General features: G+C 33.9%; 1 protein-coding gene across 30 annotated transcripts in view; it reads right to left on the bottom strand.

Moving 5' to 3' along the window:
- PTPRD (protein tyrosine phosphatase receptor type D) overlaps positions 1–16,292 on the bottom strand; it is a 2,309,169-nt gene that overhangs the window by 1,278,715 nt on the left and 1,014,162 nt on the right. The window lies entirely within an intron of this gene.

The raw sequence follows: 16,292 nt of genomic DNA, 5'->3' as shown, positions 1-16,292 counted from the left end.
TGTGAAAGTGAATCTGACAGTAAAATGAACCACTTGAGAGGTGATATAAAATGTTTCTCTTTTTGATGAAATGTTAGAGGAAAACAAAATATCACTATCACAGAGGTGCAAAGGAGTACATTACAATTCTTCTAGTAGACCTCCCGGGCTCATTCGTTCAGTATCACTTTCTGCTTTCATTGACCCTCCAGGAGCAAGGATAGAGATGATTTCAGGAGATCTATTCCTTATTGACATTTGTGAAAGGAGAATCCTCTCAAAAGAATCTAGTGTGATTTGAAATGCTCGTACTTTAAAAAGTCAATCAATGAATTAGAGTGACCTTCTTTCTTGCCCTCCCTTTTTATCTAGAGGTGCAGCAAATTAAATTTTGGTTAAATGTTAGAAGGTTGAGTATTAGAATTAACATTTGACTGAAGCTAAATATTACCATTGTAGAATAAACTTCTTGGATACACAAATTAAAAGTTTTAATTGTTATTACTGTTTTATTACTAAAAGTTTAAAGTCAAGCTTTAAGGTTTTAACATTATAGTGCAGAAACAATAATTTATTTTAGCACGATCAGATGCTAGATTACTCCTGCAGGCACTGTGTTGCATATTTGCAATATCAAATTGACACTTTTAACAGAATGATGGAATTTCAACATAAAAAGCACATAAAGAGATTTATGTCCTTTTGTTCTATCTAGAATGTTTATCTACATTTGAAAGTGAATATTTCGATATTAACAATAAATCCAAAAGACATCCTTGTTTGTGTTACCGACGTTGTTACACTGATCAGATATTTTGGGTATGTAGATTGTAAGCCATGGCTCATATTTAAGTTCAGGGATTCCAGAAATGATATTCAAAGTATTTGACTAGTTGGTCTTCCAAGGACAAATCGAAATCAGAGAGGTAATTTTAGGCATACAAGAAGGTCAAAGCATAAATACAGTTTATTCCAACTTTAATTTACCATTTTCAATGATTTGTGGAGCTTGACTCAGGCAAAGATACATTTTAAAAGGAAAGCATTGGCTGGGCATGGTGGCTCATGTCTGTAACCCCAGCACTTTGGGAGGCTGAGGCAAGCAGATTGCTTGAGCCTAGGAGTTTGAGACCAGCCTGGGCAACATGGAGAAATCCCATCTCTACAAAAAAATACAAAAATTATCCAGGGGTGAGGGCGTGTGCTTGTACTCCCAGCCACTTGGGGGCTTAGAAAGAAGGATCGCTTGAACCCTGGAAATTCAGGCTGCAGTGAGCCGAGATTGTGCCACTGCATCCAGCCTGGGGGACAAAGTAAGACCTTGTCTCAAAAAATAAATAAATAAAAATAAATAAAAAGGAAAGAGTTTATTTTAACATGATGTGCATAAATAACTATTTTCAGAGGAGATATTTATGATGAAGGACCAGTTATTAAACTGTCAGATACATTGACACTAGGTTAGAGTTTTATCCTTGATAAATTTTAAGAAATTTTATTTCACATAAAATTCTAGCTAAATGAATTGGATCAGGACAGGCACGGTGGCTCACGCCTATAATCCCAGCACTTTGGAAGGCTGAGGCGGGTAGATCACCTGAGGTCAGGAGTTCAAGACCAGCCTGTCCAACATGGTGAAACCCCTTCTCTTCTAAACATACAAAAATTAGCTGGGTATGGTAGTGCACACCTGTAGTCCCAGGTACTTGGGAGGCTGAGGCCAGAGAATAGCTTGAACCCAGGAGGCAGAAGTTGCAGTGAGTCGAGATTGTACTACTGCACTCCAGCCTTGGTGACAGAGTAAGACTCCATCTCAAAAAAAAAAAAAAAAAGAGGATCGGATATACTTCTCTCATTTGTACTAGTTATTTGAGGAACAACCATTCAGAAAGCACTGAGGTTAAGCCAAGTAGAAAACCACAAAAGAAATTATTGATAATTTTATAATTCTGGTATCCTAAACTTACCATGCTGAATAAGACATTCTTCAGAGTTGTGTTTGAATGACTGTCAAATTACTAGAGAAATCTTGAAAAGTTATACATCCAAGTTTAATTTTTTAGTATTATTTTCGTATTTCTGTAGATAAATGCCTTTAATGAATGGATTTATTGGATCTATGATGTGTTTGGAGAAATTCATGAAATTGGCATCTTAGATGGTGATTTCTTCCTCATTAAAAAGAATTAGAGTGCATTACTTCCTCTTGACTTAATTTTGCAGGGAGTCCAAAAATTTGGGGGAGGGAGAGGAAATTGAATAAAAATTATTTGGAAACCTAAAAACTAGAAAATCATTTTCAATAATAATTTTAAATAATTATAAATACTTCAAAATGATTGGGAATAATTTTAAAGGCAGTTTGTTGGGTTTAGGAAAATAATATTTAATCAGCAATAAATAGTACTGTAATAGGATTTCTACATTTTATCTCATGTATCCTCAATTGATGCTCAGAAAAGTTTCATGTATTAGAGATTATTTTCCACATTTTCACAGAAGAGACTGAAAGCTAACAATTGCCTGAATCAACTACAAAAAAATCTTACTATCAATATGTTGTAAAGTCAAAATTGAACCTGAAGTTAATTAAATTCAGAATCCCAGTTAAGTCACATACCAGGATAGGATAATATGAGCAGATAACATTTACCAAACATATAATGTATGTAAGATCCTGGTCTCAGTATTTTTATGTATTAATTCATTTAATTCTGATAATTATATTTTTACTTTATAGATAAAACTGAGCTATAAGTATATTGTTCTTTATCATACACATTTTTAATCCAGGGAGTCTTGCTTCAGACCCTATGCTCTTAGTCATTACATCTCTATATGATAGTAGTTGATCATTGTACAGTATTCTTACAAGTGCTATTTCAATGCACATATATTCATTTATTCTTTTCAGTTTTAGGAGTCAAGTAATTATACATTTATTATGAGTCTAATATCATCTTAGTGGGCTGGTCCTCATTAATAACTACAGTTAACATTTATTGAACACATACTAAGTGCCAAGAAGTGTGTCAAAGTCTTTAAGTTCATCTCATTTAATCTCCATAGCAATCCTGTCAGGTATTATGAGCATTTATGTTGTATAAATAAGAACACTGACTAGAAAGGTAAACAAATATATCCAAGGACAGAGAGCTAGTAAGTAATATAGTTGAGTTTTTAAAATAATTATTTTATTTTTTAAGATCTGGGGTACACGTACAGGATGTGTAGGCTTGTTACATAGGTAAACGTGTGCCATGGTGGTTTACTGCACCTATCAAATCATCACCTAGGTATTAAGCCCAGCATGCATGATCTCTTTTCCCTAATCCTCCCCTGCCACCTCCACACCTTTTCTAACAGGCCCCAGTAAGTGTTGTTCCCCTCCCTGTATGTTCAGCTACAGTTGAGTTTTAAGCACAAACTCTCCTACCCTTCAGTTAGATGTAGCTTAGACATACAGATTGTTTGTATAAATTTGTGGGGTATAAGTGAAATTTGGTTATATGTATATATCACATAGTGGTGAAGTCAGGGCTTTTAGTATGTCCATTACCAGAATAACGTCCATTGTACCCATTAAGTAATTTGTCATCATTCATCTCCCTCCCACTCCCTTACCCTCTGAGTTCCCATTGTCTATCAACCCAAGCTCTAAGTCCATATGAACACATTATTTAGCTACCACTTATAAGAGAGAATATGCAGTATTTTTCCTTCTGTGTCTGGGTTGTTTCACTTAAGATAATGACCTCCAGTTCCATCCATATTGCTGCAAAGACATGTTTCATCTTTTTTATGGCCGAATAGTGTTCCATACTATTGTGTGTGTATATCTGCCTGTATTACATTTTCTTTATTCAATCATTTGTTGATAGACAGATTATTTTGTAACTTTGCTATTGTGAATAGAACTGCAATAAACATATGAGTACAGGTTTCTTTTTGGTACAATGATTTCTTTTCCTTCAGGTATATATCAAGTAGTGGGATTGCTGGATCAAAGGGTGGTTCTATTCTTAGTTCTTTGAGAAATCTCCATACTGTTTTCCATAGAGGTTGTCCTAATTTACATTCCCACCAACAGTGTGTAAGTCTTCCCTTTTCTTTGTGTTCTTGCCAATACTTTTTTGTCTTTTTGTTAATAGCCATTCTGATTGATGTAAGATGACATGACATTGTAGTTTTAACTTTAATCATTTTCTGATGATTAGTAATGATGAGCGTTTTTGATGCGCTTGTTGGCCATTTGTATGTTTTCTTTTGAATGGTGTCTATTCATGTCCTTAGCCTTTTTTTTTTTTTTTTTCTTTTTGAGACAGAGGCTTGCTCTGTCACCCAGACAGGAGTGCAGTGGAGTGATCTCAGCTCACTGTAACCTCCGCCTCCATGATTCAAGCAAATCTCCTGCCTCAGCCTCCTGAATAGCTGGGATTACAGGATCCTACCACCACGCCTGCCTAATTTTTGTATTTTTAGAAGAGATGGACTTTCAGCACGTTGGCCAGGCTGGTCTCGAACTCCTGACCTCGTGTGATCCACCCGCTTCAGCCTCCCAAAGTGCTGGGATTACAGGCATGAGCCACCGTGCCCAGCCCTTAGCCTACTTTTTAATGGGATTTGTTTTGTTGTTGTTGATAAGTTGTTTGAGTTCATTGTAAATTCTGGATAAACTGTCCCTGTCAGATGTGTAGTTGTCAAATATTATCTTCCATTCTGTGGGTTGTGTGTTCACTGTGTTGATCAGATTCTTTTAAAGGGGAGGACATGTGAAAGAAATAGGGGGCTTGCATTTTACTCAATTTAGAAAGAAACCTAAAATTGTATCTTCATAAAGCAGATACATAACTATATTCTCAATTTTTTATAGATCTATAAGAATAGTAAATAGATTAGAAAGCTTCTAGTCTTACAACTCTAATAAATTATAATTAATTTTAGTTAGTGACAGCCCCACAGTACCTAGCTCATTAAATGCTAAATTGAACCTATGCATTATTTATCAGACATGCCAAATTCTAGAGTTTTCTGCCAATAAATTTTAGAATACACAATATTGTTACAAAATATGTAAATTGTAGGTAATATAAGAATGATTTTGGCATAGGTTATCAGAAACACTTTCTTGCAAAACCAGATAACCTTCTATCCATTTAGAAAAATGCAAATAAATGCTTTAAAAAATAACAACTTTGAACTCTTATCTTTCAAGACTGTGAAGCTTATCATCTCAGAAACACAATTCCTATTATAATTGTAGGCAACATATTTGGGAAAAAATGTAGACTGTTTCAGCAAAACCTTGCACATTATAAACTTTCGATAAATAATCAATGACCATCTAAGTACTGCATAAAGAAATAATAACTGGATAGACCCTTGGGAAAAAAAAATACCGTGTGTTTAGGTGTTAGAGTTTACCTTATCAAAATCTTCTCAATGTCTTAATCAATGCCTAACTTATTTCTTACAAAAAAGATCTTAAACCCTGGAAAAGTTGGAATGACTGGCAAGTGGTGAGACTAGCAAACTATTCTATGAATAATGTATGTAAGTCTATTGAATACAATGGTATATAATGCTTGTTAAGTAATTTATACATTTATTCCACAAATATTTACTAAAGAATTATTTACCAGCCACTACTATACTATAATGTGAAGTTAAAGTGACAAGACAAAAACCATAATAGATTTGATATTCTGGTTACTAATGTTTAATAACTGTATATTTTATTGCCACTTCAAAAGCTACTAGACATTGTACAATTGCATTCTATAATCTCCATTCTATAATTGCATTATATTGCAATTATATATATTCTATTCTACATTATAGAATTCTACATATAGAATTCTATATTCTATTCTACAATTGCATTCTATAATTCCAAAATCTAGCTTAAGAGGTTTTATGTAAGTCTGAGTGGGTTTAACACTATGGCAGAAACTTTTAGTTATCCCTCAACATTCATCTTACTTTACTTATTTTTTGCTAGGTTCATGACCACTTGGAATAAGACAACAATCCTTAGTCTCAATGCCATAAGATTAAGTTCTGGCAAAATCACACATGTAGGCGTTGGGTAAGCAAAGTCTAAACAGTGTCAGTGAATGTTAAGAGGCATGTTCATCTTTGTCCCTCCATCCCTAATTAAAATTTCTGGTTAGAATGCAGAATTAATGCCTGGAGCTCCAGCAGTCATTTTGTATCATAAGAGGCCACCCCAACCTCTTTGTTTATCAGACTCCCAAGTAGAGCAATTAAAATAGGAGGAATCCAGATCAAATGACAGCGTGGCATGTTATCTCAGACTTGGATGAATTATTTCTTGAATTTGAGAGATAAATAAATTCTATGGAAACAGAAGGCAGATTAAAGTTTATCAGAGAATAAAGGGTGGGAGGAATGGGGAATAACTGCTAATGGGTAAAGAATTACTTAGGGGATGATGAAATTATATCTCAGTAAAGCTGTTATTTTTAAAAGTTCCTTACATTACTCTATTAGTTTATCTCTTAAATAGTTTAAATGCATTTTATATTTTACAAAGATATTTGTGTGGTATATTCTTCTGGAGGCTCAAATTTGTCTGAATTTCTGAACCTGCTATAATGCATTAACGTGTTAATATATATTAGGATGAATAAAATAAGAAAAAACTATAATCTCTGTCTTCCATTGTCTAAAACCTACTGGAAAGAAGATAAAGGCTATTCATGAATTAACACCAAGAAAAACCATTAATCTCCCAGAGCGTTTGTTGGAATTTCATTATACAATTGAAAGTCATTTGAAAGTTTACTTGTTACTACATGACAAAATACGTGATTAAAAAAAATCTACGGAAAGTGTTGCCAATAAATATTATAGGCTGGAATTTGTATTTTAGCCTGTTGGTTGTAGTGCCTTTGATATCCTCCTAACTGAATGAATGTCTGTTCCTAAATTATGCTTACAAAATGCAAAATGTCAAAACCTCTAAACAGAGTTTCATACTCATTCAAAAGGTATACAATGAAAATGATTACAAATATTTTGGGTATCAATGATATATAAAATAACATTAAACAACTCATTTAGTAAGTGGGAATTTATGTCTCTTAACTGAAAATTTATACATCCATATGTTTAATATTTTGACGCTTCGGCATTACTACTCAGAAAAATGGCTCTCTAAATTATTCAAAACACTAAAATCTTATTAAAATGTATGATGCTGTGTTGAAAAGATTGACAACAATAACCTCAATCTATAAATGGGTGCATTCCAAAAACGTCCTCTGAACTCTTTTTCATGAATTACATTGTCATAATTTTCCTTAGTTGACAATGAGCCACACTAATTGGTAAAACCTGGAGAAATAATAATGCTCATCATAAAGTTGCCTTGTTATAGATAACTATGCATTTAAGAAGAAATTAAAATTATAAATTGTAACTCGCAGCATAATATAATGATCCTTTCATTTCCGGAGATAGTAATATTGAAAAATCTGTAAGTCCATGTGAAAGTTCACAAGATCGGTACAGCCTTTATGTAAATTCATGGTAACTATGGCAACATTCATTTTCATTTTACTTCAGCTGCTGCACTAAAGCTCAGATAAGCTTGGAGACTCAGTCTTACAGTTGCCATTATGACTAGCGGATCCTTATCACTCCCTATTCTGAAAATATACAGCAGCATTTGGGTGCCACTTGTCCCTTTCTATCTTACTCGCCATGGTTGGCTACTTTAATCAAGCCCTGAAAGTATCCTGTATTCTCTTCTTCCTTCATCCTTACCATACTTTTTTGCCAATTGGCAACTCAGAGGCAGAAGCTAAGTATACAGTGGTACCTCTCAAACTCAAATGCACATAAAAATCACCTGGATTTTTGTTGAAATACAGATTCTGATAGTTCTGCCTCGTTAGAAATACAGAATCTCAGGCCCCATCTCAAAAACATGTATCAGAAGCTTCATTTTAGTAATACTAGCAAGCTAAGTAAAGCGTTCTAAGCCACGGTTTCTTTATCTCAGAAATAGTTTATATATATATGAAGTGCCCTGCAACCTCTGTCTCCCCTTAATCTCCCCTCACTCAAATCTACCCGATCTCATTTAGATGATGCTTCATAAACCCTATCAACCTTTTAATTTTTGGAAAAGAAAGCTACTACATCCAAAACATTTTTTTCACTACCATTACTATTATTGTTATTATTTGCTATGCTACCACACAACTAGACCTCTATGTTGCTTATGTTTCACCATCACTATTCTTTCTCTACAATTATCTAACCATTATATTCCTAATGCTGTAGCCACTAAAGTAAAATATCTCCAACTCCCTCTCATTTTGTACCTGCTTCTCTCTCCTGCTATGACATGACTTGTTCACATATTAAGCGGATCAAAGTTATCCATGAGAACAACTTCAACTTTGTTATTCTACACTTCAAAAATCCATGTGCATCCTCATCCATTCATCTTCTATTACTTTATTTCCAAGAAAGGATCTCTCTCCTCCTCCCAGTTTTGCTTTCATCCCCTCTTTTCAGTCCTGAATTACCATGCACCCTTTATGCTTTTTCTAATGACAACAAATTTCTCATTCTCCCCATTATCTTTATTTTCAACCTGTAATGTCAAGGCTTATCTCTCCTGGAGAACTTTGTACTTGACCATCCTGAGTCTTCAAGCTTTCTTTTATTTTCTTCTTGTGTGGTTGCTCTACACTTCTTATGATTTGCAACATTTTTTTTCACCCAAAAAATTCTAATGATGCCTTTTATTGAACATCCACAAGGATGCCAAGACATCAAATTCCATGTTCCTTTTAAAGTCATCATCACCCTGGAAAATTTACAGCACACAGAAGTTAACCACTTCTTCCTTCATGAAATTCTCTTTTTCCAGGAATTACAAACTGCCTTCTAGTTTTGGATTGTTATCATTTTTGTTTCATTATGTTTTTATGTTCTCATGATTACATCTTATTGTTTTTGCCTTTATTTTCTCTTCTTCTCAGTACTTTGAATGTAAAACTTCCCAGTTTTACAGCATGTTTATCTCAGTGGCAGACACAATGCCTAGGGTCAAAGCTGTGCTCAGGGATGTTTGAGTGAATGCAACAATCAAGGTATGAATATATTTTCTGATCCTGTCCTCTTTCTACTTATTCCTATATGAACTTGTACTTAGATACTTGGTTGAAATCTTCATCTTTACAAGTTTCATCTTCAATTTACATCTTAAATTTCCAAATTAGTATTTCTAGACCTGAATGTATTTCTGGTTTAGGTGCTACTTTCCAAACTTCTTGCTAGATATTTCTACCTACATATTGCACAATTACTTTGAATTCAAAATGTCCAAACAAAATTTATCCTCTTCCTGCTAAAACCCACTTTGCTCCTTGGATTTTTCTTTCTATTAGTGACATTTCTAACTTGTCATTCACACAAACCTAAAAGGCTAGTCATTACTGATTCTTCCCTTTCTTTTCATCCCTTTATCCAATCATTTTTCAAGCCCAACAATTCTACTTCTGCTGGCTTCATGAAAATGAAGAAAGACCATCCAGATGTGAATAAGTAGGTACTATTTATTTGCAGTTGGCTATAGCAAGGGAGTCAGCCATGCATCATTTGCATTTGCCAGAGACTCAAAGGTAGGTAGGGGAGCAGGAAAACCTAACACTGAAGAAAAAGGGAAGGCTTGAGGTGTGTTCTGATTGGAGATAAATTAACATGGAGAAACTGGAAGCAGGCTAACTAGAAGTAGAGCAACCTATGTGATTGCTTTGGGAGATATATTTGGCTTCCTCTGGTTAGTTCTGAGTTGGAAGCAGTGGATAAAAATTAAGGAACTTGGTAGTCAGTGACCTGAAAATGTCCCCAACGTCCTGGCCGTTCGGAGCCAATTGCAGAGGTTGTGGTTTGGTTTCCTGGGCTACTTCCTGTGGAGGTGGTAGGTCAGAGTTTTGTCACATATGTTCTGGCTGTTAACCATTTGTATATTCAGTGTCTCATCTCTCATATTTCTTTTTCCCCTTCCAATCACAGGGCCATCCCTCAACTCAGCCAGTAGTTTTGTTGTAGACCTCATTATTTGGTCCTTGAGATCCGATTGTCTCATCCTTCTATAACCAAAGAAGAGTATGATGTTTGAGAGTATATTGGTTTAATGAATACTTACTAATACAAACAAATCTAGTATAATTGGCATAATGGGAATGATTATGTAATCATAAGCATGCAGTAAGATTATAATTCTTATGAGTTGAGTTTTATGTATCAGGCATTTTTTAGTAATAAAAATATTTTAATTGAACATTATTGCTTCTTCTAAGTTGTCAGTTGCTCAGTATGAAACCTATACAAATTACGTTCAGGATAATTTAGTTAATGTCAAGGCACAACATTATTTCCTACAATTCTATGAGGTGAAACATCTTTAGTTGAGTAAATTAAATACCACTTTTAAAATAGAAAAACCCATAAATACTCACATGTTTCTCTACCGTTTATGCTAAATAGGTTGGACATTGATAAATGGAAAGGGATATAGTCAGAGAATATCTAAATTTTTAGTCCTGTGTACAGACCTAGGCCACTCTGAGATATGACTGTCAAAAATAGAGGGGAAAAAAAGAGATACATCACTTTAACATGATTTCTACAATCTCTGATTTTATTAGTATATCACATTTATTCCATTTTATCAGTGTTTGAAGAAGTAATTGGTCATGATCTTATTCTTCATCAATTAGCAAGCATTTATTGAACATCTATGTTCCTAAGTGTCATTTCAGATACTGGAGAGCATAAGTCATCACTCTCTCCTGTGATGTTGAATTAAGGAAGCCAGTCTATCATAGCAATGTTGAAAAATATGAGAGGAGGAAATGTATGTGTATATAGGTAACAAAATGTGTTATGTGAATATAATTGTTGTAAAGAGGGGAGACAAAAAAAATTATTTTAGAGGAAAATAAAGCCGGAATCAACTTCAGGCTTCTACTATTTTAGTTGTATTATATCCAGCAAGTTACTTAACTTACAGAGGCCTAAATAATAATTATAATTGTTAATACTAATATATAAGAGATAATAGTAATGATATAAGCAAACGCATGTACACATTACATGTGTTTTAGGGTTTTTAATACACTAATCTATGAAATCCTCCTAACAACTCTAAGTGGTAGGTGCTTCTATTATATTTATTTTATAGACAAATCAACTTAGGCACAGAACAATGAAATTACTTGCCCATGGGCATAGATCTAGATAGGAGAGGGGCTTGCTAATGACACAGATTTATATGCTGTTAGAACTATTAATAGGTAATTTAATTAAAGTGCCCACTATGGTAACTGATTCCCAATGGCAGCCCAAAAAAGACCAGTTTGCTTCCTTCTATCTAAGTATGAGATATTACAGCGCTTCTCAAACTTCAGAGTACATCAGAAAGGCTGGGGTTCTCACTAATTCTCTCACTGGGGAGTGGGATCCAAAATTAGCATTTCTAAACCAAGTTCCCAGGTGATGTTGATGCTGCTGCTCTGGGGATCTGGATGGAACTGGAGGTCATTAAGTTGAAATAATCTAGTCACAGGAAGACAAATACTGCATGTTCTTACTCATACGTGGGAGCTAAACAGATAGATCTCATAGAGAATAGAATGGTAAATAGTAGGGACTGGGATGGGTTGGTGGTTGGAATGGGAGGATAAAGAGAGGTTGATTAATAGGTACAAACACATAGTTAGAAGAAATACGTTTTAATGTTGGTTAGCAGACTAAAGTGACTGTATCTAGCAACAGTATTTTGTATACTTCAAAGTAATAGAAAAGAGGACTTGAAATTATACCAACACATAGAAATAATACTCAAGATCACGGATATCTCAAATATCCTGACTTGATCATAACACATTCCAAATATGTAACAAACATTCATCTGTACCCCTAAATATGTAAACTATCATGTATCAATAACAGAAAAAAATAGTCCCAGTGAAGCTATGGGACCTGCAAGGATTTTAACCATAGGCAGCGATAAGGACTAACCCATAGAGCAGAATTGGAAGACAGAAGGGAGAAAAAATAAAGCGTCTTCATAAATGGCCTGCTGATTTCAGTTCATTCAGTTCCTTTATTCATGGCAATGTTTGCTTCTACTGGGTTGCATTTTCTATTTTGACAGTATGCACATTTAGATTGGTCATTCAAATTGCTCAGATGAAAAATTGAGGACATCCCTCTGGGAGAACAGCCAATCAACTTAGGCAAAGGGTAATGAAAGTCATAGCCACTTCATGTGCCAATCCAAATTTTATACTTTGGGAGGCGATTTTCTATAATACGGTAGTTTTTGATTACTCAGACTTTGATGATCAAGTTTATCTGATTAGTGAAAGATAGAAAACCCAGGAATATATTTCTTAAAGTTGCACAGAAATAATTAGGAATAACTCTGAAACTAATATTTTTTAATATCCATGTTTATAAAGGTTGGCAATTATATTACTTCTACTACCAGTCCTTGAATTGTTAATTAGAGAAAAAAGTGAAAAGACAAATGAAATGTTAGGGGAACTGCATCAATATGTTTTCTAAATATTTTAATCATCAATGTCATCATTTTAGCTGAGTATAATTAAGAATTATTAAGAGCCAGAGCTTTTCTATGCATTTTGAAAGCATTTTATGAGTTATTTCTTATAGTTGGGTTCAAACTCTTTGTAACTCCATTTGGAGAAACTGTGACTTAGAACATTTTAATATTAGAATTTGTAATATTATATTCAAATACAGTGTTTTTAGTTTTGTGGCAAAATTTTTATTGAATTTTAATTTTTTTGTATTTATTTACAAGCAAGTTGACCACTTCCATATGCTTATTAATAATTTGAAGCAATTCATGCCATTTCAACTTTCTTAGTTCTAGGCAATTAACTGGAGAAATATTTGTTTCTAAATGTATGAAATGGTGAAAATTGTGTAATAGTGAAAACCAATACAACAGTAGTTTATTTGGTATGTATTTTTAAATATTTGATAGTAAAACATAGCATATAGTAGCCTACAGCAGACAAAATCAGTAAAATCCTCTTAAGGATTTTATACATTTCCTACATAGAAAATTTAGATGTTCTTGGTTGCAGCTATTTTTTTTCATTTATTTAATAAAATGTCTTTCCTTTTGAAAAGGTTCTTGTTAACTGTTGTGACATGTTCTCTCTTTCTCCTTACATATCTCTTTAAAATATAGAACAAGTAATACTGATTTGTAGCAATTAAGACAGGTCGCCGGTGTTTCTGATTCCTCAGTAAGACCATGGAAAATAGGATTTTTCTTAGGAAGTTAATCAGCAATCTATGGCAACAATCAGTACACTGTGTTCCAGTGATATTCCAAAATGTTTAACAGCATTAGATAACTTTTGCAGTAATTACGATTAATATTCACAAATATAGCAATAGGATTTATGTGTTACTGAATTTTTAAAAATCTAAAATGCCATGGATTATAAGACAACCCATTATTTCATAGCGCTTTACAAAAGAAAAAACAGTTAAATTATTCCATTGGGTATGCATCCTAATTTTAGAGATGTTAAAATTTGAACAACAACATATGGTAAACACACGTAGTTGTAATTGTTGTCATTAGTAGATGTTTGGAGTAGTGTTTATGAGCAACGGAAATAGGCACATGTACACGGGGCTTGTGGGAGAAGATGCTGGGTCATTATTTCTACAGGTCATCTGAGGGCTTTGGATAGGTATTGCCAAAACTATTCATACGTTGTGATTCTCATTATGATTCCTCTTACTCAAAAGAGTAAGCAACTCTTACTCTTTTGTATAAGAATGTAACTTACTTAAAAGAAAGAGTGCAAACATTTAGGAGCAAATCGATATCTGAAAGTTTTATGATTTAAGAAGATTTATCAAATATAATGTCAATAAAAATACAAGCCAGTTGGCTAAACACATTATGCCAATCACTTACTGTATGGTGACTGTTTCTATTTTTTAAACACATTTACAAATTAGGATCATACAGCAAATACTATTGTAGGATCTATTTTTTTTCCACACGGCAATATATCACAAGAATTTTTTTTCTGTATTATGACAGAATGTGAGCTCCTCACAGGCAGAAATCTTTGCTCCCTTTACTAATATTAATATATCCAAAGTGCTTAAAAGAGAGCTTAACACATAGTGGGTACTTAATAAATGTTTATAAAACACTGTACCTATGACAGTGTTCAACCTTGAAAATGAAGGTTAGCAACACTGCTTACACTATGATCCCCAATTTCAAGTGTTTTCGTATGAACATTATAAAAAGACTATTTCTTCTTAATAGATTAATTATCTGTATTCTTATTTCTAATGTATTTTATGTCTTATTTTCTATAATGAACATCAATTCCTTAACAATTCAGAAATATTAAACATGTAATTTTTAAAATAGAAATGGTTTCATATAATTATTTTTTCTTTTATTAGACATTCAAGATAACACTTTTTTCATAATAAAATGATAATCATTTACATAAAAAGAACATGAGCTTGAACCATTCTTACCCAAAATCTGAATCTTAGGCATATTACATTGTCAAATAAATCTAGAAATGAAAAGTTTCTCCCTTGCCTCCATTGGAAATACGGTTTATCTTTGTTTGCTTTATAAAAGTTCCTTAGAAGTTAAGGATATTAACTCTTTCTCATGTATGTGGCACATGGATTTTCACAGAAGGTCATTTGCTTTGGCTATTATTGTGTTTTGGAGGAACAGAAGATGCAAAGCTTTATGTAATGAAACACAAAATGGGCTCCATTTTGGTATCTTAATTAGAATGCCTTCTGTGGTAAGCAGCACGACCCCCTAAAGGTGTCCATGCCTTAATCCCTGGAACCTGTGTTACCTTCCATGGCACAAGGGGCTTTGCAGAAGCAATGAAGACTATGGACCTTAAAATGGGAGGATTGTCTGGGTAGGCCCACTGTAATCACACGAATCCTTAAAACGAAGAGAATTTTCTCTGGCTGTGGTTAGATGGATGTGGCGGAAGTCAGAGAGATTGAAAGTGTGAGAGGGAGGCAACCTGCCATTCCTGCGGTGGGAGGACATATGGAAGGCATGAAAGGGAATGCAGGCAGCCTCGGGGACCAAAGACCATACCAGATGACAGCCAGCAAGTAAATGAAGAAAATGGATCTGTGTCCTACCTCCAAAAGGAAGTGACTAAGGCCAGCAAGCTGTGTGAGCTTAGAAGCGGATTCATTCTTACAGCTTCCAGGGAGGAACACAAAACTGCCAACATCTTGATGTTGGCCTTGTGAGAATTTAAGCAGAGGACCCAGTTGAGCTGCACTGCATCTGGAATCCTAACCTACAGAACTATGACATAGTAAACGAGTGTTGTTTCAAAGCACTAGGTCTGTCACAAAGCATAATGGCGGCAACTTAAGAAAACACAAATAAGCCTTCAATAAATTAAGTGAATATATATCTAGCTATGTATTTTTCTGGCACTTTTTAATATGTGTTCTTTCAGTTTTAATTGACACATAAGTGTGTATGTTTGTGTGGTACAGTGGGATGTTTCCATATTAGTTACATTATGTAATGATCAAATCAGGGTCATTAGCATATTCATCACCTCAAATACTTATCATTTCTTTTTGGTGAGGGCATTCAAAATTTTCTTTTATAGCTATTTTGAAATATACAATACATTGTCAACTATAGGCACTCTACTGTGTAGTGGAACACTAGAACTTATTCCTGCTATCTAACTGTAATTTTGCACCCACTGACCAGTCTCTTTCCATTCTCCCCACACAGCCTCTGGAAACCACTATTCTACTCTCTACTTCTAGGAGATCAACTTGTTTTCATTTTTTATGTCTGATAACTTTAAATATTTGAAGTTTAGTTTTTTTCTTAAGGCTTTTTTCAATACGGACTTAAAAATATTTGTTCTCAAAATTATTTAGCCATTGTCATAACACTTGTTATGAAATAACTGGATAATCACTTTCTTCACTAATTTAAAATACACCAATAAATCATACAAAATCTTAGGTAAATTTATGGCCTTTTGCCTAAATTATATTTTGTTCCATTTCCATGCTGTAGATGAGTTTGTGTGAATGAGGCCTAGATAAAATCTATTGCGAAACAAATTCAAACAAAACAAAAATGCAAAACAAAATCAAACAAAACAAAATATAGAACACACTGTCGTTGTGTTTCTTTCTCCATGTATGCTTATACATTCATATTCAATAAGAAA

Source organism: Pongo abelii, chromosome 13, assembly GCF_028885655.2.
Source record: "Pongo abelii isolate AG06213 chromosome 13, NHGRI_mPonAbe1-v2.0_pri, whole genome shotgun sequence".
NCBI lineage: Eukaryota > Metazoa > Chordata > Mammalia > Primates > Hominidae > Pongo > Pongo abelii.
This window is presented reverse-complemented; position numbering and strand designations above follow the sequence as displayed.